The 24,468-nt window shown below is 43.6% G+C and overlaps 1 protein-coding gene across 1 annotated transcript in view; it reads left to right on the forward strand.

Annotated features, from left to right (window-relative positions):
• Positions 1-2,377: 2,377 nt before the first annotated feature.
• The window catches only part of Cap2 (cyclase associated actin cytoskeleton regulatory protein 2), a 143,868-nt gene continuing 121,777 nt past the window's right edge, over positions 2,378-24,468 (forward strand). The window contains exon 1 of the mRNA XM_036189137.1: positions 2,378-2,655. The gene's annotated coding sequence lies outside the window, so the exon portion shown is untranslated. The remainder of the gene's footprint in view (positions 2,656-24,468) is intronic.

Below are 24,468 nucleotides of genomic sequence, written 5' to 3' on the forward strand. Positions count from 1 at the left end.
AAATGGTGGCACACACACCTTTAATCCTAGCCTTCTGGATGCATGGATCTCTGTGAGTTCAAGGCCACACTAGAAATAGCCAGGCATGGTGACTCACGCCTTTAATCCCAGGAAGTGATGGCAGGAAGCAGAAAGGTATTTAAGACATGAGCACCAGGAACTAGGCTGGTTAAGCTTTTAGGCTTTTGAGCAACAGTTCAGCTGAGATTCATTCTGGATGAGGACTCAGAGGCTTCCAGTCTGAGGAAACAGGATCAGCTGAGGAATTGGTGAGGTAGATGTGGCTTGTTCTGCTTCTCTGATCTTCCAGCATTCACCCCAATACCTGGCTCCAGGTTTGATTTTATTAATAAGAACTTCTAAGATTCCTGCTACAGTCCAAGGTACATCATATTCTAATAGAACATCTGCCACCAGGCCTCTGCATCCATGGGGCTCACATCTGTGGATTCAACCAACTATAGATTTAAACTATTAAGGGTGGAGTTGAACATGCTGAACATGCCGAACGTGTTTCAATCATTCTTGTCTTTGCTGCCCTGCCACAGACAGCACATTATAATGACTATTTACATATCTACATAGCATTTATACTGTATTGGGTATTGTAAGTCACCTGCACATGATCAGCATGCAGGAAGCTTGCAGCAGTATGCAAATGCTGTGCCATTTTACACAGCCGACTTACACATCTGCAGATCTTGTTATCTGTGGCAGGCCCTGGGACCAATTTCCCACACACAGAAGATGGCTGGATTAAGTGAAAAGAAGCATTCTGTTGGTAATTGAAGAAGTTGGTGCTTTGAAAGTGTACTTACAGGTATGGTGAATGCCTGTAATCTCAGCATTTAGGAGGTGGAAGCAGGAGGATTGCCATGAGTTTGGGGGCTGAGAGTTTTATATATAACAAGATCTTGTCTCACAAACCCCATATATTAGTGTGTGTTCATTCAAGTACATGTATGTAAATGAACAATAAGTACTCATATTAGAATGGGTCGTATTTTTCTGCATTCATGAGACACAAATGCTCTAAATTTATATCCCTTTGATGCAGCAAGAATCTTATTAGTTCTTATCAATAAAATTAAACCTGAGGCCAGTTATTGGGGTGAATGCTGGAAGATCAGAGAGACAGAACAAGCCACAGCTACCTCACCTGCCAGTTCCTCAGCTGATCTGTTTCCTCAGACTGGAAGCTTCTGATTCCTCATCCAGAATGAATCTCAGCTGAACTGCTGCTCCAAAGCCTAAAAGCTTAACCAGCTAAATGCTTATGGTTAGTTACATCTACACTTTCATCTATCCATTCACTCACTCATCTGTCTGTTATTCATCACAGATTTACTGACTGCTACCCTATGGAAGGCACACATGGGATATGAACAGCTCTAGCTCTGGCTTCAGGCTGTGGTTCATGTCCTTAGGTCAGTGTTTACATCACTGTTGCCCTTTATTTCAGACAAGAGAGAGTGAAGAGGTGCTTGTCCCAGAACACCATTGTTGGCTAAGAATAAAGTGTGCTAGGAACACCTTCACAGTTGTGTGCTTTTGATAACACAGAGAGCTGGATTAAATGTGACTTTAGCATTGACAGAGAACAATGACATTGCCAGAGTCTCTTTTACCGCAGTTTTAAGAGTTTGCTTTAAGAATGGCTGTAGTGCCAGACACGGTGGTAGTGCACACCTTTAATCCCAGCACTCAAGAGGCAGAGGCAAAGGCAGAAGGATGTCTGTGAGTTCAAGGACAGCCTTGTTTACATAGTAAGTCCCAGGCCAGTGAAGGCTACACACTGAGACTCTGCCTCAAAAATTAAACAGAAAAAGAACATAAGCTATTACATTCCTCCCCACTCCCCTTCATCTGCAGTCCCCCCTGGCATTCATTCAATGAAGCGCTTCGTGTCCAGTACTCCAGACTGAAATAACCTCCAATGAAAATCGGAAATCAATCCTTTTTAGATAATTATGCTAGCCGGAGAGGAAAAGCTCCCAGTTTTGTAAGCATGAACCATATATATAGAAGAAGGGGCGGTGTCCACAAATAAACAGTTGCAGAAGTAGGTTGGTCCGGGTTATATTTGTTTCTAAATAATCAGATGACTTTTTAAAGTTGCTGTATATAAGTTACTTTTGAACAACATTGTAAAGGAGTATCAATTGTCCTGGATCCACAATCTATCTAAAGAGATAACAAGGTCTGCATCCCTTTATCCTTTTCTTCGAGTTAGAGGACATTCGAGTTTACCTCATTACCCCTCTCTTTGCGTGGGTCACTGTGCATCCCCCACAGCCAGGAGCCACTAGACCTTTTCAGACCTCTTTGCAAACCTGCAGGAAGAGACGAAGGCATTTCCTGCTTGCACTGGCGATCGCCTCTGCCCTCCCATCTCTTCTCCTACGGCCCATCTGCGCCTCCTCTCTGCTCCCTTTATTGCCACCCCCGCCCTCAGCTGGGCGCTCCCGCCCCTCCCGCGCGCGTCTGTATTTGGAGCTGCCGGAAGCCGCGGGCGACTCTCCCCGCGAGCAGCGTGACCGGCTCGGGCTCCCGTGCAGGGGGGAGGCGGAGGCAGCGCAGGGCCTGCGGGAGGAGGGCGAGAGTGACCGAAGCCGGCTTTGCATCACCGAAGCCGGGACCTGGGTTCCGCAGCAGGTCAGGCTAGAGCGCGGGGTGGGGACTGGGAGAGATGGGGGGGGGGGGGGGGGGCTTGCCTGGGCTCTGGGCGAGCGCTCGCAAGTTGCGCGCCCCGGGTCGGGTGGGAGATGGCCAGGACGCGGTGAAGAAAGGCAACGCGGGCTCAGAGAGCTGAGGCCACCCAGGTGCGAGTACTGGGGATGCCTGGACTTGGGATGTGGGCAACACGGTGCCCGAGCGGTCCTCATCTGGGTCAGTGCAACCCAGCGCTCCAGCTGCTCGCCCGACGCTGAGGACCGCGAGTTCCGGGGGCTGGGGGGACACCCATAGCCTGCCAACCGACAGCTACCGCACCCTGGGGTGGTCTAACTTCGAGGGGTCCCCACTGCTCTGCTCTGAATCTCCCAAGGGTTCCTGGGTGGCTTTCATTGAAATGGATCTTGCCAATGCCACCTCTCTCCGAAGGTGCTAGAAGGAAAGAGATCTGGCTCCTCTGCAGAACCTGACTTGAGGCCATGAGTCACTTCTAAAAAATGCAAACGCAACTGAGGCTTTGAAGGGGCCGCTCTGAACCCGGTACCCTGCACCCTGCAGCTGCTCTCTGACTGCCCCATAGGGGCTTGTTTGTGACATCAGCAATCTTGTCATCCATCACCTTTAGGCTGATGGTCTGCCATGCACATGAGAATATTTATTCTCATCAGCACCACAAAGAGGCTGTGCGTTAGCAATATGGGAACCCAAATGTTCTTTGAGTGTTTTTAGGATGTTCAGGACTTGTTATTAAGAATTGGATCCAAAAAGGCCAGGTGGAGGTGAACATTGAGCAATCAAGATAAGAGCCTTTGCCGATATAGTTAGGCGAATTCAAAAGCCCAGAAAACTTAGGATAAAACTTAGCTTATCAGAATTGCTTGCAGAGCACTGTTGCGTTTACTGCCTGCTTCAATTTCATCTGTTTGTTTGGCTCTTTGGTTTGTTGGTGGACAGTGCCTCACTATGAAACTCTAGCCTGACTTCAAACTCTTAGCAATCCCCCTGCTTCAACCTCTTCAGTGCTGAGATTACAGGTACGCACCAACACCTCTAGCTTGCTTGCTTTCTGTGAGGCAGAGTCCCACTCACTCTACCTGAGCTGGCCAGGAACTCACCACTATCCCAGGCTGACCTCAAACTCACAGCCCTGCTTCGGTCTTCTGAATGCTGGATTCCTGGTGTGCACCTCCATACCTGGCTAGATATCTTTTCATTTCAGGAAATTGCCTCAGCAGTCTTGGTGACATAGCTGGGACCACTTCATGTAAGGTTTCAGTGGTGTTACCATCTTTGGAGTGATTTCTGTTTGCCAGGTTTAATTAGAACACAAGCCTGCTGAGGGCAGGGAGGACTTCTGATAGTTCTGTTAGCTCTGCATGGTTATGGGCTGAGAGCATGTTAGAGCGCACATGGTTCTGCGCTGAGATCACCAAAAGCTGGTGGAAATAATTATCAGTGGCTTGATGCCAGGGCATGCTTTCTTGACAAGACTGTACTTTTTTTTTTTTCCAAGAGAAGACATGTTTCCCCATGAGTCCTCAAATCTGAAAACCCTTAATAAAATTAGGACACAAGGATGAAAAGAAAAAGAAGCTGACTGTGAGAAATCATGACAATTACCAACCACTCTTGCAAGCAGGGAATGGGTTTTTTCCACTTGTGGTTGAGATGAGACTGTGTTTGGCTTGTTGATAGGACTTGGTGTGGGGTTTGCTCTACTTCCTGGCTGAGGAGCTGGGAAATTGGAGGCTTTGGAACATGATGTGGGGCTTGCTCTACTTCCTGACTGAAGAGCTGGGAAATCAGAGGCTTTGCAGCCCATGTGGTCTGTTGAGTAACTACTCAGCTTGGCTATTTTAAGTCAAAAGTGACCAAGGAGAGGTGGGGTGGGGTGCAGAAGATGGCTCAGCAGTTAAGAGCACTGGCTACTCTTCCACAGGACCTGGGTTCAGTTCCCAGCACCCATATGGCAGCTCACAACCCGCTTTTGGCTTCTACAGGCACTGAGCAGACACATGGTGCACAGCCATATATGTAGACAAGACACTTTCATAAACATAAAATAAATTTATAGAAAACAAAAAGTGGCCACAGAGATTATGGAGAGGAATGGTACTACCAAGTTTCATTGCATTGACAGATTGAAGTTTGAAGTTTAGTTAATTTTCACCAGTAACAATTTTCCCTGTGCGCGCTCGCGCGTGCGCACATACACACACACACACACACACACACACACACACACACACACACACACACACCATCCTTAGTTTAGAGGGATGAAGGACACAGAGAGAAGTAGATTTTTTTTCTTCTGACAGCAGACGGCTCCTTCCCACCTTGGGCTCTGATGGCTAGACTCTCCAACTGCTTGAAGAATGCCCAGAAATTAAACACTCACAAGAACAACATTAACTTCTTTTAGACACGATGGTGTTTTTTGCTTTGCATATCTCCTAACAAATATCTTTATTATGAGGTTTAGTTTTATTCTTAATTCATTGATTATGTATTATACATCAGAATATGCCAAGCCTATGCGGTATTTAAAGGAACAGTCCTGAACATATCTCAAAGTTTAGAAGTAGAACAAAAGAGTTGTAAAAAGATAACTTTCAAAGTGTAAGTATATAAGATTGTATATCTGATAAGGAATTTGGATCCACAATATATAAACAGCCTTTCTAATTTACTAATAAAAAATATGTCAAAATATGCCAAAGAAGATGATAAATGGCCACTAAAGCCATAAAAAGATGTCCATCATTATCCATCGGGTAATTGCAAATCAAAGCCACAGTGATATTTCATGCCATACTCACTAGTGTGGCTGTAATTAAAAAACCAGATAATCCCAGGTGTTGGTGAGAGTGTGGAGGAATTGCAGCCCTCAAACACTGCTGATGATAATATAAATGCTGTGTTTAATTTGAAAAACCATGGTCCCTTGAGTTAAACACAGAGCGACTGTATGACCTAGCAGTTCACGTATACTAAGTCTGTATTTGAGAGAAATACAAACATGGCCATGAAAAAGAAAAATATACACAGGGTTAACAGTATAGCTCAGTGGAAGAGCATTTGTATATCATGAGCAAGGCCTTGGGTTCAAATCCCAGGACTGCACATAAAAATACATTTTAAAAAGGAACAACAGCAAAAACTATACACAGGTTCATAGATGCCCCAATGGTAACAGCTAAGAGATGGAAACACCAGAAAAATACCCATCTACTGATGAGTGAACAGGAAAATATGATCGATCTATGCAATGGGATATTATTAACGGGAAGGCAGCACTGGGGAAATGGCTTGATACTCAGCCACGAAGACCTGAGTTTGAACCCCAGCATCCACATAAGAGCTGGCTGCAGTGGCTTGTGCCTGTAACCCCAGCACTGGGGAAACAGATTCAGTGAGAGACCCTGTCTCAAAAACTAAAGTGGAGAGTGACTGAGGAAGACATCTGCCATTGGCCTCTGGCTTCCACACACATTAGCACATGTGTGTGCACACAGAAAGGGGTTCAGTACTGTATGTAACATGCTACATGGGTAAACCTCAATAGCATCCTGCTATGTGAACTCACGAAAGACCACATATTGCATGAATCTGCTACTCCTAGGAAAATGTTTCTAAGAAATCTTTATCAACAAATGGGTTATTGGTTAGGATGGGGAAGTGAAAAGGGTACCACAAGGTTTCTTTCTTTGTTTTTATTTTTATTTTATTTATTAGGTTTTCATACAGGGTTTCTAGTGTAGCCTTAGCTGTCCTAGTACTCACTCTGTAGACCAGGCTGGCCTGGAACTCAGAGATCCACCTGCCTCTGCCTCTGCCTCTGCCTCTGCCTCTGCCTCTGCCTCTGCCTCTGCCTCCCCAATGCTGGGATTAAAGGTGTGCGCCACCACACTCCACTTCTTTCTTTCTTTCTTTTTTTTTTTTTTTAGACAGGGTTTCTCTGTGTAGCTTTGGAGCATTTCCTGGAACTCACTTTGTAGCCCAGGCTGGCCTCAGGCTCACAGAGATTCGCCTGTCTCTGCCTCCTGAGTGCTGTGATTAAAGGCGTGCGCCACGACCGCCCGGCTCACTTCTTTATTTTTAAATATAATATTTGTCTTTTTTTTTAGACTTTTGTACATGCATGCAATGTATTTTACCACATTCATCTCCCAGTCTCTGCCCCTAACTCCTCCTGTGCCCACCGCTACCCTCTACCCTTTTCCAACTTTGTGAAATCAGTGACAGTTGAACAGATCTGTGAGATTTATAAAAGTAACTGAATTGGACCCTTTTAAGTGCATGAGTTGAGTGCTGTGTGAGTTACATCTCAAGCAGGCTACTAAAGAAATCAGAGGGCTTTACTGAGAGAACGAGGCTGCCACCTGGCTTGTGCGGCTCTCTGCCTTCAGTGCCCTGTGCTGCTCCCCAGTCCCTCCAACTTTTCTGTTAATCATCCCAATTAAATTGTGAAGCAATTTTATAGCATGTATATGAGATCCTAAACAACCATCATTTGGATCTTATTACTTTTTTCTGTTTATTTTAAAGGCTTATATAATCTTACCTTTTTTCACCATCACTTTTTGTTTGTTTGTTTGTTTGTTTGTTTGTTTGTTATTTTCATTTTTTCTTTGTTTGTTTTTGAGATAGCATCTCAGGTAGCCTAGGGTGGCTTTATACTCCCTAGAGAGTCAAGATTGATCTTGAACTTGTGATCCTCCTGCCTCCATCTCTGGAGTACTGGGTTTGCAGGTGTGTGCCACTATGCCCTGCTAACTCTCATTTTCTTAAAATTCATCATTACATTTTTAACAATAATCTGTATTGTCACATGGAAGTCATGTTATGATCTTTGACAAATATTCCCTGATCGCTATGGTCCTTCTCTAGCTGATAAGCATAGAAGCTTTTCCCTTTATAAGATTGCTGCTTTGGAGACCTTCTCCATGTGTTTTAAGAGTGTATACTTCTCTCTCTCTCTCTCTCTCTCTCTCTCTCTCTCTCTCTCTCTCTCTCCCCCCCCCTCCCTCCCTCCCTCCCTCCCTCCCTCCACATGTTCACATGTGTATGCAAATATGGAAGACAAACAACCTTAGATATTGTTTCTTAAGCACTATTCAACTTGTGTTTAAGACAGGGTCTCTCACTGGCCTGGAACTTACCCGCTAGGCTGGGCTGGCTGGGCAGGGAGCCTCGGGAACCCATCTGTCTCCACCTGCCTTACCAGTTTTGAGATTTCAAGTGTCTAGTACCATGTTTGGGCATTTTGACTAGGTTCTGGACATGCTTGGGCTTAGGTTCTTATGCTTGCAAGGTAAGCACTTTATCACCTAAGCTATGCCCCATCCCTGTGCTAGGAGTTTTAGTGACATTTCCACTGACGATGTAAGCCTAGCTTATCATTCCTCAAGCCCCAGATAACATGATGAGATCTGAGGTCCTGAGTTTCGTCTATTTCAATTCTGATTGTAACAACTATTTTTCTGAAGTATGGGAACACTAAACAGGTTCACAAGCAGTGGTGGAGGAGATGGCTGGGTGCATAAAGGGTGTCAGATGAGTGCAATCCCATGAGACTGGCTTTTTGTTATGTGAGTTTTATGTCCAAGGGAGTCTCACTTTGTATTTGTCTTTATAAATCATTTTCTCACTTGGGAAAGAGCATGGCTTCTTTCACTAAGAAATTATTTGACAGGTTTTCCCCTTTCTCGATATTCAGCCCTGCATAGGACCTGTGGAACCCCGGATCAGAGTCCTTGATTATTATGAACAAGTGTTCATCTACCCTAGCTAGTAACTAGACATCATCTGATAGTCCCGGCTTCTTGCTGACCTCTCAAACAAGTGGAGAAGGGGAGTGTGGCCTTAGTGTTTAAGATTGATGTGCCAGAGAAACACTGAGGGTCCTGTTGGGCTACGCCATATTCAAACAGTGGGACTTTCCAAAACTCTCTTAATTTGGAGAGAAAATAACCCGTTACTTTGTGCTATAACATGGAAATCCAGAGGAATTCTGGGATTTGCTGGAGATTTGTTTGTTGTTTTGAATGACCACTGTGTGATGGCAGCTGTCACGGGGCCAAGAATAAGTACCAGTGAGCAGAAGCTCTTGTCTAAGCTGTGGGCGCACATTTCAAATGATCTATACTTGGGGTGGCATCCCGATTGACTATCTTGTTTTCTGTTTCGTTTCTGTTCACAATAGACTGTCTGGTTCTTATGAGATCTTTCTCTCCCCACCTCCCCCTACCCCCGCACTCTCTAGCAATAAGAATCAGTCAAACTGGGGCCACACCAAGAAAGCTGGCTGTATTATTAACCTGCCTCATTGCTGTAACAAAATACCCCATAATACAATTTAAGAAAAGGTTTATTTGGATCACAGTTTGAGGGTACAACCTATCATGGTGGGGATGACATTTCAGGAGGAACAGGATGGTCACATTGCATTCACAACTGGAAAGCAGAGAGAGATTGATGTTGGTGCTTAGCTGGCTTTTTTTTTTTTCTTCAGTCTGAGACCCCAGTCTCCTCTGTGGTACCAGCCACACTTAGGGTGAGACTATCTTCCTCAGTTAACCCAATCTGGAAACTCCCTCACAGACATTTCCAGAGATTTGTCTCCTAGGTGATTGCCAGTCCAGTCAGATTGGCACTCAGTGTTCACCACTGCACAGGCCAATCTGATTTTCCAGAACCAAGTTAAGTAGGCTTTCGGACTGGCAAGCACGCAATTCAGTTTGACTCATTGTCTCTGCACCTGAGGCTGATCATTGTGCAGAATCTCAGTTTGGAAATCATTGTGTTTGTCCTTTAAAATCCATATATTGAGTTACTTGCCCTACAGTTATTGGTATTGGGAGTGGAGCCTTTGGGAGGTTATGGGTACCTGGTAGCTACCCTGAGTTCGTGCTGCGGACAGTCCTTCACTTCCTGTATCCAATCTTTCTTCAGAATGACCTCTTGAGTAGGACAGTGATTCTTCCAATGTCCTTCTATGGGGAAAGAGAGCATTAGCTAGTTAAACTTCTTTAGTAATTGAAAGTGTTTAACAGGGGCTTGCTAAAGTGGAAGAGCCTTGGGTAGTATAGAACTGGGGATGTTTCTTCTTCATGCCTTATGTCTCAGTGCTCTTGTGTCATCATAAAATACCTAAGACCGAGTAAGTTATAAAGAAAAGAGACTGTTTGGGCTCCTGGATCTTGTTGCAGGGAAGTTTGGGACCAGGTGGTCACACCTGGTGAGGGCCCCATGCTGTTTTAGTGAAGAACAGAAGTAGACTGGGGGATGGCTGAGCCTGTGAAGTAGCCTGGCTCCATAACTGCCTACTCTGTGGTGACTAACCTTGTCCCTCTAGAGGGCATCCTGCAAGACTTAAACCAAAACTCTCATGAAAGTCTCCACTCATCATGAGTGTGCCCCCACACTCTTTGACCTTGAGAGTGCCCCCAACCCTGTCACCTACTTACCTCCCAAAGGCCCTGCATCTTGGCAGTGCTCCAGTGAAAAGTTCAATTTCAATTTGGGCTTTATAAGTACAAATCACACCAAAGCCATAGACGGAAACTGGTCCCTGTGTTTATTTTAGCAATCTTCAGACTGTGCACATGGCCATGCAGAAGCCTTCCAGAAGTGTCCGAGCGTGGTGTTTTAAGAGAAGAAACATGTGAATTCTTGTCTGTGTGTACTTTTCCTAAGATGCTTCTTCCTGATGAGGGGCTTGTGATGGATACAGTTGAACCATCTCACTTTATTTCCTGTAATTCCTTCTCTGTTTTACTTATGAAAAGCTTCTTGCTCATCTTAGTATCCATATTAGCAGAAGTTCTGTCTCTAACACACTTTAGTAAATTGTTCTGTTCAAGGAAGCAAAAATCTAGCAAGTGGGAAGAGAAGGGGCTGCATTTGAGAATGCTTGTTTGGCTTGATGGGTGAGGACACTGAGTGATTCTTATTCCTAGAGGAGGATCCTCTTATAAACGTACAAGTTCTAAATCTTCCTTTAAAACACTGAAGACAGTGACTCACTGGTGGATAAAGGTGTTTACTACCAAGTCTGATGACCTGAGTTGACACTTGGACTCCACATGGTGAGGAGAATCAGCTCCTGCAGGTTGTCCTCTGGGTTCCCCAAGTATGCTGTGGCTCCCAACCCAATCAATCAGTGTCAGAAAGAACATTTTAAGGAAAACTGATGCTGATCTACACTCTAGCCAACCTGTACACTGATGTCATGAAGGGTGAACTTGAGAAGGACAGAACCACCACTATCATACAAATAATAATAAACAATTCTAAGCTTATAAAATAATCAGAAAGACCTTCCATCCAGTTCAAAAGACACAATTTGTAATACAAGAATGAATTTATTTAATGATGTTAAATTTGCATCTTCCTCTGGAACTTCCACAGGATAAAGTGCTGCAGATGTATTTGGTTTTTTTGTATGTCTATAATTAATAATTATATGTTCTATCTTTTATTTTTACAAGTTAACTTATCCACAAAGATATAAATTAGCCTAATAAAAAACAATGAGTGGCTGAAATAACCCAGATGGATGAATAGTTACAGTTTGGGATAGATTTATATTTCCATTTCCCCTGACACTGATGACTCAAATATTTTTGATATTTTCTCACCGTGCCACACTTCTCATGTCTCTTGGGGAGGTTTTGAGTGATATTTCTGTAACAGCCTTTTTCATCCATTCCAGTCTCTTTATTTGAGTAAAGATGTAAAAACAAAACAAAATTGGTCCTCAAGCTTCCTCACTTTAATAATAGGTGACCTTACCCACATTCATGAAATAACTTAATAAAACTTACCAAAAGAGGTGAGTTTCCAATAAAATACTTTTGGCTTATACTTAGTAATTACTTGTGTGTAGTGTCTGTGTTCTGTAAGGTTTTTTTGGGGGAAGTTGGATTGTAGGAATCATAACAGCAACAACGATGGCAGAAGCGTTGTTTGTTTGTTTTTTAATTTAAGCTTCGTAGCTTTTTTTTCCCCATGTGTGTGGGTATTTGCCGGCATGCAGTGTCCAAAAACACCAGAAGAGAGCATCAGATCCTCTGAGATTGGCATTGCCAATGTTTGTGAGCCGTTGTGTGGGTGCTGGGAATTGAACCCAGGTCCTCTGGAAAAACAAGCTGTGAAACACTGAGCCATCTCTCCATCTCTTTATACTATTATTTTTGATACAAAAACATATGGTGGGGTAACTGGTAGAAGATATTAAAGCAGAGCATACATAAAATTAAAACTGTCTCCTGTAGGACAAACAGAACTGAAGTGTAACTCCACCAAAAGAAAATGAAATTTTGCAAAGTCACAAATGACTGCTGAGGAGGGGTCTGTTTGTGTTGTTCTCTAATGATGGCTTCATGGGGTACGTTACTCTGAGAACACCTTCTGCTGTGACTGAACCCTTGTACTGATTAACTCCTGGTGCTACTGATTTAGTGGGGGATATTTGCTAACTAACAGTCTTGGTGTTTATTACGCCTCTCAAAGAAGGATCACCCTTCCTTCCTTCCTTCCTTCCTTCCTTCCTTCCTTCCTTCCTTCCTTCCTTCCTTCCTTCCTTCCTTCCTGCCTGTCTGCCTTTTCTTTCTTGATAATTATTTATTCACTTGTTCATCTTTATTTTTTTTCTCCTCTGGAGAGACTCAGTGTGTGTGTGTGTGTGTGTGTGTGTGTGTGTGTGTGTGTGTGTGTGTGTGTGTTAATTAGTCATCATTGTTTGGATCTATAAATGTATGTCTTCTATTCTAAATTTGTGAAATATTTAGTTATTATATATTTCTCTCTTTCTCTCTCTTTTCCTTTCCTTCCTTTTCTTTTTTCTTTTCTTTCCTTTCCTGTCTGAGACCCTGAAACCCAGGCTGGTCTGGAACTCACTCTGTAGCCCAGGGTATCCTCACAATAATGGCTGTCCTTCTTCCTCCGCTTGCTTTCCGAGTTCTATAAGAACAGGTGCGAGCCACCATGCCAGGATGTTACTGTTTCATAAAACAGGATTTCTACTTCAATCTCTTTCTCCTCTCATGAGGCTCCAGGAACACTCAAATTAGACCCTTAGTGTGGCCCTACAGGCCCCTCAGCCTCCATTCTTTTTTCTTCGGTGTTTTTTTCCTTTCTGTTCATCAGATTAGACAGCATCTATATCATCAAGTTCAAGGCACCTTCCTCAGCCATCTCCATTCTGTTGTCAAGCCTACCCAGTGTACTTTTTGTTATTGTAGAGTTTTTTTTTTTTTTCAGTTCTAGAATGTTCTTATGGTTTCCATGACTCTGTTAAGAACTCCTGGCTTCCCATTGTTTCCGGGATATTAGCTTCATGTCAGGCACAGTTAAAACAGCTGCTACAAATGTCTCTAGAAATTCCAACATCTCTGTCACCTTATAGTTGACATTTTGAGGGTGACTTTTCTCAGGGTTGAGTGTGTTTCTCTAGTCCTTTGCATGCCAAACCATATTGACTTGAATCTTGGACATTCTGGTTTTGCTTTATGAGACCCTGGGTCCCTTGGGAAATCATTTTTGCTGTTGGCATTTGGCTTACTGGTTTTGCTTGGTTTTACCAGGCAATCAGTTCAGCTCTGTGTTCCATGCAGTCGGCAGTGGTCCAGGCATTAGCTCTGTTTTCAAAGCCCCTGTGTCACATGTGTGCACTACTTAGGGGTTAGTCTTTGACTCCAGCAGAAGTGTGTAATAGTTCAGTTTCACAGACTTTGGGGTTGTCCCACATAGGCACAACTCAGGGGTGAGGCTGGAACATCCTGTGAATCAGGGCATTCCCTTCAGCTCTCTGCTCTCTGTGGTTCTGCCCCATACTCTCCTGTTCTCCCAGGAATATTGGATTTCTCTTGGAAATTGTAGCTCTTCATCCTACTACAGTGTAGTTTCCCAAGTCTAGGTTAGCCTCGGGACAAAGCAGTGAGGTGAAAAATAACAGCCGGCACAGACGACAGCTCAAAATGCGTTCCCAAACAGTGTTCTCAAGTCAGTGAGTGATGACAAAGAGTTGAGTTCAGTCATTGGAAACAGGGAAACTGAGACTCAGGTTAGTCACGCACCAGATATGTGGGTTGCCACTGAAGGGGCTACATCTCAAGGATTCTCTGATCCCCATAATGTGTGTTTCACTCTATCACATGACAAGACCTAGCTTCTTATAGTCAGAGGTCTCAGTTCAAAGAATGACTTATTCTGCAAAGCCAATGGGTGTTGATTTTGAGGACTGAACCTGTCCCAAGGAGGGAATGTGAACTTGTGAGCTAATCACTGTACGTTCTCTGTCGTCCTGTGTTCTACTCAGGATTGGTGGAGAAAACATGAAGTCAGTACCTTAAGGAAGATGTAGGACCCTGAAAGACTCCAAGGCATTGGGGTTGAGGGAAGGAAGTCCATGGTCATTTGGCCTTCCCGCTTCAGAGCTGTAGTAGAATGGTGCTTTGTGGCAGGAATGAGCCCATAGATACCAAACAGAAAAAAGACAGGAAGGGGCAGTCCAGCATCCCTTCAACTTCCTCAGCCCCACCCCTTAAAGTTTCTACCTCCCAGCAGTACCATGGGCTGGGGTATCAAGCCTTCAACATCATTTATTGTATGGCATTTAAGACCCAAACTAAATGGTAACTGATGTTTGCTGTTTGGTGAAAAGCAGGTTCCAGAAACATTCCATAGAGGAGGAAGTGAGTAATATGAAGGTGGGCTCCTCGGTAACATGAACATCATCTCTTGGTGAGCCTGCCTGACTTCCTTCTCCTCCTAATACTACTCACTAAGGAAGATATTTCAGACTCAAGTGTCTAGATATGACCATTGTGCCTAGCGGAGAGTGGAGGCTGGGGACAAACGAAACAAAACTAATGTATCTAGTTAGCCCATCAAGCGTGAATGAGTAAATACGATGATGGGGGAATCAATTAACAATGAGTCACAAGATGACTTCCCTCAGTGACTGGTAGGAAAGAAAGTCACTGATGTACTCATGCCTAAGAAAATTAAACTAAGACAGATGGTTTGATAGTTGAACAGATATTTTTAAATTCTACTGTACTTGTGGAGAAGTTCATCCACTGTGACTTTATTTTTGCAGAGAACTATTTTATAAGTCCAAACATTATCATGGGAAATGTTTGAAAGGCTTCAGCTGTGGTTGGGGATTTAGCTCAGTGGTAGAGCACTTGCCTAGCAAGCATAAAGCCCTGGGTTCAATCCTCAGCTAAAAAGAAAAAGAAAAGTCTTCAGCTTCCTCTCACTTCAAGTCAATTTCTGGTTTAATCTTAGGCTCATGAACAGAATCCTATGGATTTGAATGTGCTTCAAGGAATCACCATGGAGCTGAGGAGGTGACTTGGCCTGTAAAGTGCTCACTGTTTAAGTGTGGTACCTTTACACCCAGGATGTCAAGCTGGGCTGGGTGGTGGAGACAGGCGTATCCCTAGGGCTTGCCAGCCTGCCAGCCTAGCCCAATCCACGAGCTCTAGGCCAAGTTAGAGACCCTGTCTCAGAAGTGGAATGTGGAGGCTAAGGGGATGGCTTGGTCAATGCATGCCGTGCAAACTTGAAGACTTTCGTTCAAATCCCTAGCACTCGTGTTAAAAGAAGGGCATGGCCATGCACCCCTATAACCTCAGCACTGTGGAGGTGGAAACGAGGGGAGGAGGAGGATTACTGGTGAAGCTCTGGGTTCAGTGAGAGACCTTGTCATAAGGAATAAGATGGAATGATAGAGCAGGACACCCGACCACTTCCTCTATCTTCCTAAACTGCATGGGCACACATAACCACATACACACACCAACATACATAAAGGTAAAGGGTACATCTTCTGAGAACGTACACCTGAAGTTGACCCTAGCTCCTCCTATATTCACACACATATACATACAAGTGGTCATACACACACACACACACACACAATCACCAGAGAGAATCTCTCACCACAATTCCTTCTCCATCTTTCACCTAGGAATGGGACCCTTGAACTGGCTATCATGAAACCCTAAAGACCGTACTCTCTTCTATTGACATGAAAACATTATCAAAGTAACTTTCTTCTTCATTCATTTTCTGAACTTGCTGTGAAGAATTTATAAACCTTTTGAACAACATAAAATATATATTATATATGTATGTATTATACATATGTAATATATATATATATATATTTATTATTATTGAAGATCTAAAGAAAAAAAGAGCTGTGGAGCAAGCACATACTTGTGGCCATGGAAGCCGCTGTGGTTCCAAACAGCAAAGACTAACCTAGCTCCCACTTCTAAATGGAAATTTCTCCTGTGAATATCTGGCTTCCAGCCTGATCTGGGACTGTGCCAGTGAGTAGGCAGTAAGGAAAAGGCAGCGAGTGGAAGCCAATTCATTAGTCGATCAAAAATATTTATAGATCTCTCTAGGTGTACAGCACCATGCTGGACTCAGTGGAAAGATGGAGGGAAGGTGAGATCAGTTGCAGCTCAGGCCAAGCACGCTGCCTGGCTGCTTGGACGACAGGGCGGACACGTGCTAAGGGAAAAGACAGCATGCGGAGTGCTTTCATTGGACGAGATGCCTTACAGCCACTAAGGATGCAGTCTGGACAAATAGGCTGCTATTGTCACACCATTTGCAGGTTGTTGTGGGGGACCAGTGTCTCGGGCAGCTGTGAAAGCTGTTCTTAGCCCTGATGGGAGGGAGGGAGTCAAAGGGCCCTTCTCTACTGAACATGAGGTTTATGTGAACTGAGGGAAGGTGGGTGGTTTTTTCCAAAATTGTTCTATAGATATTAAATTCTTAAATTAATTCTCTGTGGTGTGTATGCGTGTGTGTGTGTGTGTGTGTGTGTGTGTGTGTGTGTGTGTGTGTTCCTGTGTGCAGGTGCATTTGAAGACCAAAGGACAACTTCTGGTGTCATTCCTCAGATGTCACCCACTATATTATTGAGACAAATTCTGTCATTGGCCTGGAACTTCCCATGTAGGACTGTCTAGCCAAAGAGTCCCAGGTATCAGCATGGCTCCACCTCTCTAGAGTAGGGATTACAAGTGTATGCCATTACACCTAGGCTTTTTTTAATGTAGGTTCTGGGGACCTAACTCAGCTCCTCATGTTTGCAAGGCATGTGATTTACCTACCGAGCCACCTCCCCAGTCCCTGTAAAGGACTATTGTAATGTTAAAATGTCATTGTAAAAATATTTAGGCAAAAAAAAAAAAAATGCGATTAAAAATCAAATTACAATGATGGGTGGTGGCACTCACCTTTAATCCCAGCACTCAGGAGGCAGAGGCAAGCAGATCTCTGTGAGTTCAAGGCCAGTCTGGTCTACAGAGAGTGAGTTCCAGGACAGCTAGGGCTACACAGAGAAACCCTGTCTCAAAAAACAAAAACAAACAAAAACAATCTAATTATATACTACACCTTTCATTTTATGAAATACACGTCTATAGAGAAAATCTTGGTTAGTAATGTTGGAAGAAGGGGCTGGAGGGAGGGATCAGCAGTTCAGAGCCATTGCTGTATGATAATGAAGTACACGTCTATAGAGAAAATCTTGGTTAGAAATGTTGGAAGAAGGGGCTGGAGGGAGGGATCAGCAGTTTAGAGCCATTGCTGTTCTTCTAGAGGACCCGGGTTCACTCCCAGCATCCACATGGCTCACAACCATCTGTGACTTCACTTCCAGGAAATCTGACACCCTCATCTGACCTATATGGGCACTGGCTACACAAGTAGTGCACAAACATACATGCAAGCAAAAGGTTCATATGTATAAAATAAAATAAATAAGCCTAGAGCTTTTCTTTTTAATGTTGAAGAAGTCTTCAGCCATACCACACTAAAGACATCTGTCTGACCTTGTCTGCTCTCAGAGCTAAGCAGGCCTTTTTAGAACTTGAATGGGAGAAATATTGGACGAATAAGTAAAGGAACAGGAAAGAATGAAATATTTAAAAAATCTCTTCCACTGGCTGGATTTTCTCAATGACCCCTTAACATTCCAAATATCATAACTCTTGCCACTGTAACATGGACTGTCTTCATAAACTTGGCCAGCATGTTTCTCACTGCCTGTGTCCTGGGCTCTACATCTTTCTTGGACACCCATGGATAGGTAGTAACATAGCAAAGCAAAGTTAAACACTTCCACTAAAAATCCATTTAGAGTTTTATTCCCTCTGTATCTGAGTTACTGTGAATCTATAATCCTTCTCTGACCACGAGAGATTTTAAACTGCTAAACTGAATGTTTAGGACTGAAGCAGCAGCCTTGGCTGCTGACTCCACCCATTTCAGCTTTTCGACACATCACCTCCAGGTCTGGGAGCCATGCTGACTCTGGGAGGCAGTGGGTCCCTGCCTCCCTCCAGCAGTGTGTAACCCAGAAACTTTTTATGTGTCTGTATTAGCAAAAGCTAAATCAACCACTAAGTGTACTGTACGGCTTGGAGCCACCTTGGCAGGAATCCACCATGCTGCCAGTCAAGCTCATATGCTGCAAACCTACCATAGAGTAGCTCAAGCCTGCAGGCTGCAGCTGGCCTGAGAGACACACCAGGAAGCTGTTTTTAGCTCCCTTTTAGATTCTTTTTTAAGTTCTCTCAAGTTTTAGGTTGAAAATGAAGCCCCACATTGGGTGCCAATGTAGCTGGAAGTTTTCCTGTGCCCTGCCCAGTCCAGCAGCCACTCAGACCCAAGTAAATACACAAAGGCTTATATCAATTACAAATTGCATGGCCATGGCCTATGGCTCAATTTTCTTGCTAACTAGTTCTTATAAATAAACTCATCCCATTTCTATTAATCTGTATGTCACCACATGTTCTATGGCTTTACCTGTTGCCATTACATGCTGCTCCCTGGACAGCAGGATGGCATCTCCTCTGCCTCTGCCTTTCTTCTTCCTGTCTGTCTCTTGGATTTCCCACCTGCCTCTAAGCTGCTTTGCCATAATCCAAACAGCTTTATTTACCAACCAATTAGAGCAACACATATTCACAGCATACAAAAAGACATACCACAGCAATACAGTCTATGGGAGAGCACACACTGGTTACAGGAAATATTTTTTTATTCTAGGTTTCTTTATTGTTGCAGTTACAGTCTATGGGCTAGCACACACTTGTTACAGGAAATATTTGAAGCCCATCTTTTTTTATTCATAAACTCAGACACAGAGATACCATAAGGCATAAGAAGAAAGGAGGGAACTTCATAAAAGAAGGTGACACCAGAGGCCAGGTCACAGATGAACAGCATGCCTACAGAACAGCCATTCAGATGAGAGCAGGATCCACCCTGTGAGAAACATATAGAGACATTCCATTGTGCTCGGCTCTGTTCTATGGAGACTCACACTCCTAGAAGAAGAGCAAAGAGGTCATTTTTAAGTGCATACAAACTAAGAGTTTGGCCAGATGAGGTGGCACACACCTATAATCTCAGTTCTCAGGAAACTGAGGAGGAGAATTGCAAGTTTGAGGCTAGCCTGGGCTACATAACAAGACTCTTGTCTCAAAAGACAAAGAAAAAATATAGAGATAGAATGAGAAAGAAAAAAAGAAAAGAGAAAAAACAAGAAGCTGTTTTGGAGGGAACCTCAAAGTAGGCTGAAGACACCCCAACACCAAGTTCTTGGCACAAAGGAGATTTATGTGCCCCGGAAGGACAGAGAGCAGGGAATAAGAGACAAAGACAGGAGTCAGAGGATGAGGGAGAAGGGGAAGAGGACAAGGGATATGGGGCAGAGGTATTTGTCCCAGACATGGCACATAGGAAAATGGCAGTTTAAAGAGGTACGAGGAGAAACCCCATATTAGGGTGAGGTGTTTAATTTTAATTGAGCTTGTTAATTAGGACAGCCAAAGGGGGCTTCTGATAGCTGGATTTCAATACTTTGATAGCTGGACCTTGGCAGTCAGTCTCAGGAGGAAGACATGGCCAAATAATAGAATAGACCTTGGTGGCTAGCTTTAGGAATGTAATCTAACAGTTTAGCAAAGCAGATGGGATTGGGGAGAAGGGCAAGGCCTGCCAGAGCCACATGCCCAAGTAGGCTAGTGTCCCTTCGCTGTTAAAAATAACTGTAGAAAACCGGGCATGCCAACAAATAACCACAGTGGCCCTTACAACTCAGAGGTGACTCTCTGTGAATTATGGCAGCATGCTTAAAAAGATGGAAGAAAAAGAACTATGTAAGCTTGGAGGGCTGGTGTGCACTGTGACCCCAGTAAAATTATGGCAGCACACTTAAAAAGATGGATACAAGGAACTATGTAGGCTTGGATGACTGGTGCACACTGAAATCCAGTACTAGGGGAGCAGAGACAGGAAGACTGAATTGGAAGCCATCTTGGGCTGTGCTGCAAGTGTCAGGCAAGCCCAGGCTTATAATGAGACCCTGTCTCATATAAATAGATAGATGAATAAATGTGTGCACTTATGTGCCCTGGTGGAAAGAAAGCCGGACAAGGCATAGAGATGAAATCATGTTACTTGGAGATGGAAAGGTAATTGTCAAAAGAAAAATGGCTACAGTAATTGAAAATGATTATCTCTCAAAATGAAAAGACATGAGCAGGGAGCTATTGTGTTTTTGTAAGAATTACATACTATGTTTTGCAAAAAGGTGGAAGAAAAATACTCAATGTTTTTGGCATGAAGAAATAAGTATTTGAAGATGTGGATAAGGTTAACTAGATCTAAACATTCCACAGTATCACATGATACCTTTTTGAGTCTATGTACCTCTCACTTTGATAAAGGCAAAATTTAAATTTTACAAAAAGAAAATGAGGCAAGATATGGCATCAGCGAAGGCATATATTTATAGGTGCGTGGATAAAGAAAATGAGGAGAAGGCATGTACTCAATATTATTCAGTCATTAAAGGAATAAATCCCATTGTCTGTGCCAATAGATAGGCTGGGGAAAAAATCCTACCAAGGGAAATAAGCCAGACACCCCAAAACAAAACCTCATGTTCACAGATCAATATGAAAACTAAAAATATTGATCTCAAGTCAGGAAAGAGCAGAATGGTGGTGACTAGAAGCTAAGAAGGGTGGGGAAGGGATAGAGGGTGATTGGCTAATGGGTATCAACATATATGAGGAAGAATGAGGTTTAGTGTGTGTACTGGCTGCTTTTGTGTGTCAACACAAGCTAGAGTCATCAGAAAGGAAGGAGCCTCAGCTGAGGAAATGCCTCCATGAGATCCAGCTATAAGGCATTTTCTCCTTTAGTGATCAACAGGGAAGGGCCCAGCCCATGGTGGGTGGTGCCATCCCTGGCTGGTGATCCCAGGATCTATAAGAAGATGGATTGAGCAAGCCGTGGGAAGTAAACCAGTAAGCAGCTCCCCTCCATGGCCTCTGCATCAGCTCCTGCCTCCAGGATCCTGTCCTGTTTGGGTTTCTGTGCTGACTTCTTTCAGTGATGAACAGCAATGTAGAAGTGTAAGCCAAATTAACCCTTTCCTCCCCAACTTGTTTTTTGGTCATAGTGTTTCATCACAGTAATAGAAATTCTAAGTAGGATAGTGTCCTATTACACAGTACATCAACTATATCTTACCACAACCTGTTGTATAGCTCATGAAGAACTAAGAGAGGAGCTTGAAGACCCAAACACACAAAACAATGGCTTACTGTGTAAGTGGATGGAAATGCTAACACAGTCCCGACTGTGAGTAGAAAAAGTGAAGGGAAAGTTTAAATAAGAAAAGTAATGATGCATAGACAGAGATGGGGTTCCCATTATAGTTAACCTTAAGTGATACTTAAAAAATTAACGCACATGGAATTAAGATCAATGTCAAGTATGGGCAAAGTGGTGTGTATGTGGAATAATTTCAGAGGGTGGAACATCAGCTGATCAAGGTCAGCCTTGGCTTCAGAGCTAGTTCAAGCCCAACCTGATCTACATGAAGACTTCCAGGCCAGCCAGGCCTACATATGGAGACTGTTTTGTTTGTTTGTTTTTTAAGAAAGAAAAATTACCCTCAAATACAGTTTTTTAAAACAAATCTTCAAGGGGCTGGAAAGATGAATCAGAGGTTAAGAGCACTGGCTGCTCTTCCAGAGGACCTGGGTTCGATTCTCAGCACCCACATGGCAACTCACAGTTGTCTGTAACTCCAGCCCTAGGGAATCCAGTGCCACCTTCTGGCTTCTGCAGGCATCAGGCACGCACATGGTGCATAGACATACATGCAGACAAAACATCCATACAAATTAATATAGTAAACAAACAAACAAAAACAACCTTAAAAGCATGCAATGTCAGATTGTAACACTTTCTCCTTTGGTACGCCCTCCCTCTCTGGTCTGATGTGCTGTAGATAATGGGGAGACACCTATAAATCCCTTCTACATGAACAGGGTGGGTGGCTAGAATTTTGTAGAGCCATGTTTGAGCTACGCCATCTGATCCAGACTCTTGATTCTGGAGTTGGAAATCTGGCCTCCTGTTCTACTTCTGATTCTAGACTATCTGTCATCTAGCTAACTTGCCCCCTCACCCCGTCAGCTGGCCTCCTGTCCAGATACTTCTGTCTGACTCCCTGATGTTCCATTTGATGTGGCAACCCTCTGCCTCTCCCCAGCCCCCTTCTTAATTCCCAGCTCCTGTCAAAAGTCAGCTAAGTGCATTTTGAAATGCCAAGACAAATGGGCTGGAATGTGGAGAATCTATAGCTGTGTTTTTTGCTTATTCTTGATGGTCTGGACAGCAGCTGGGGTCAAATGTAGAAAGAGTGAGACAGTTTGGGTGGGATGAACGGCCCCTGCGGACCCCATCAGCCTCCCTGGGCATGCTAATGTGGATCTTGGTATAGCCTTTCCTCGGTCTGTTGTTAAGTGTCTAACAGACTGCTCCAAAAATTTTAAACTTTGAGGTATCTTCCCAACCTCCTTCCATGAACTGTTTTGATCTCATGAGAGGCTGTGACATGACTTGGTGATTTTTACATGAAGTGGCATTGAGTGGCTTTCGGAGCACATTCCATAGCAATCTACCTCGGCCTGCAGTTGATACACTGAGTCCTGTTGTCTTTCAACATGTGGGACACTCACTATTAGATAGCTTGAGTCTGGAACCAGTTGGTGTCTGATTAAGCCACAGGCTGGGAAGGCAGTCCCAAGTGTGAAATGTAACAGGCTATCCAAAAACAGCTTGTCCTGGTCAGGGAGGGCCAGACGTGGTCTGGGGAACTGGCAAGCAAAGCAGATGCATTTCCCTGCTATCATAGACTAGGTCCATGGTGGATAACGTTTGGCAAGTTAGACTAATGGCGAGTTGAGATAGCTGAACAGATGGGCAGCTATTAAAAGATTGGAGGGGCTTTCATCATTCCTCAAATGGCCTTCGCCTACCTACAAGATACCCAGTTCCCCTGCAAGATTATGTAAAGGATTCGGTTAAACCTCTCCTTCCTTTTCCCCCTTCAGTTGCAACAACATCAGAAGCTCTGACGTGAAGAGGGAAAGAATAGCTGAGAAATTTCTAAATTTGCAGCCCCTTGGGATTAGATGCTGGATTCAGCTGTGCAGCGAGTCCTGCTCCATATTTTGAAAGAGTGGCTGCCGGCAGCTTCCAGAGCGATGGGTTTCCAAAATAGACCATGAGTTCTGCCTCCATCTCTGGCTACTGATATTTGGATGCTGACGTACAGAGCTGGGCACATGCTTAGATGTAGTTAGCCTTGCTTTGGGGAACTGTGGTGACCTGTGATCACCATATGTAAGCTGAAAATGCAGGGATACATGCTCTCCTGGCTTCCAGGGGAAATCTGAAATATTCACGCATCGCAGGGTGACACAGATCACCCGTGCTTGAGGGCTGCTGTGTCCGTGATTGGGAAGCCTGCTGCCTCTCCTTTGCTCAGAATGAAAAGTTGGAAAGTTCCTAAGAGTGGATGGAACCATAGACCCTTGGCTAAAGCAAGTATGTTTTATTCTCTTTGGAGCAGTGGACTGATTTTTACCAAAGGCTGTTGTTGTAAGTGTCTATAAATATAGCTCATAGACACCACTAAGTTAACTGGATTCAGATGTGTAGAGGATTGTGCATGGGAAGTCCAGGACTGGTAATGTTACCCATGGACTCAGTTAAATGTGTGTTTGGAAACAGAAAAGGGTAGATGCACAATCCCACTCTCATCCTCAATGCCTCAGTCGGGTTCCATCTCTATTCCAGGCAGAATAGTGAATAACTTAAGATCCAGTCTCCAAAAACCAGCCCACTGAATACTATCTTGTACCTAAAATTAATCTGTAGCCTCCATAAGGAAAATAACCACCTTTAATCTTTTAAATTAAAACCTCCATAATTCAGAATCAGTATAACTTAAGATAATTTCACAACAGAAACACTGAAACAAACTGATAATAATTAATACCCAGAGGTAATGGTATCTTCTCGCTTGCTAAACAATACACAATTCTATAAACCTACATTTCATACAATTAGGTGAATAAGGATTATCAATGGATTTAGAGTTGCCTGGGTAATCACACTTAAATAGAATTACTGGGACTAGTTAAAATGTGTTCCCACCACTTGGGCTAGTAAGCATTTGTGATATTAATTTGGAGTTGTGTGCTTGTGGCTTTTAGGTAAGCACTATACAAAAATGGTGTCATACAACATCATTGGAAGCATATAGGCAGACAGCTGGAAATAGAGAAAATCTAGGTAATATTTGTGGCTTAGGTTTTATACTATGTTAAAAAAAAAAAAATCCAGGCATAGTAGTATATACCTTTAATCCCAGCACTGGAA

The sequence above is a fragment of the Onychomys torridus genome, chromosome 5 (genome assembly GCF_903995425.1).
Source record: "Onychomys torridus chromosome 5, mOncTor1.1, whole genome shotgun sequence".
Lineage (NCBI taxonomy): Eukaryota > Metazoa > Chordata > Mammalia > Rodentia > Cricetidae > Onychomys > Onychomys torridus.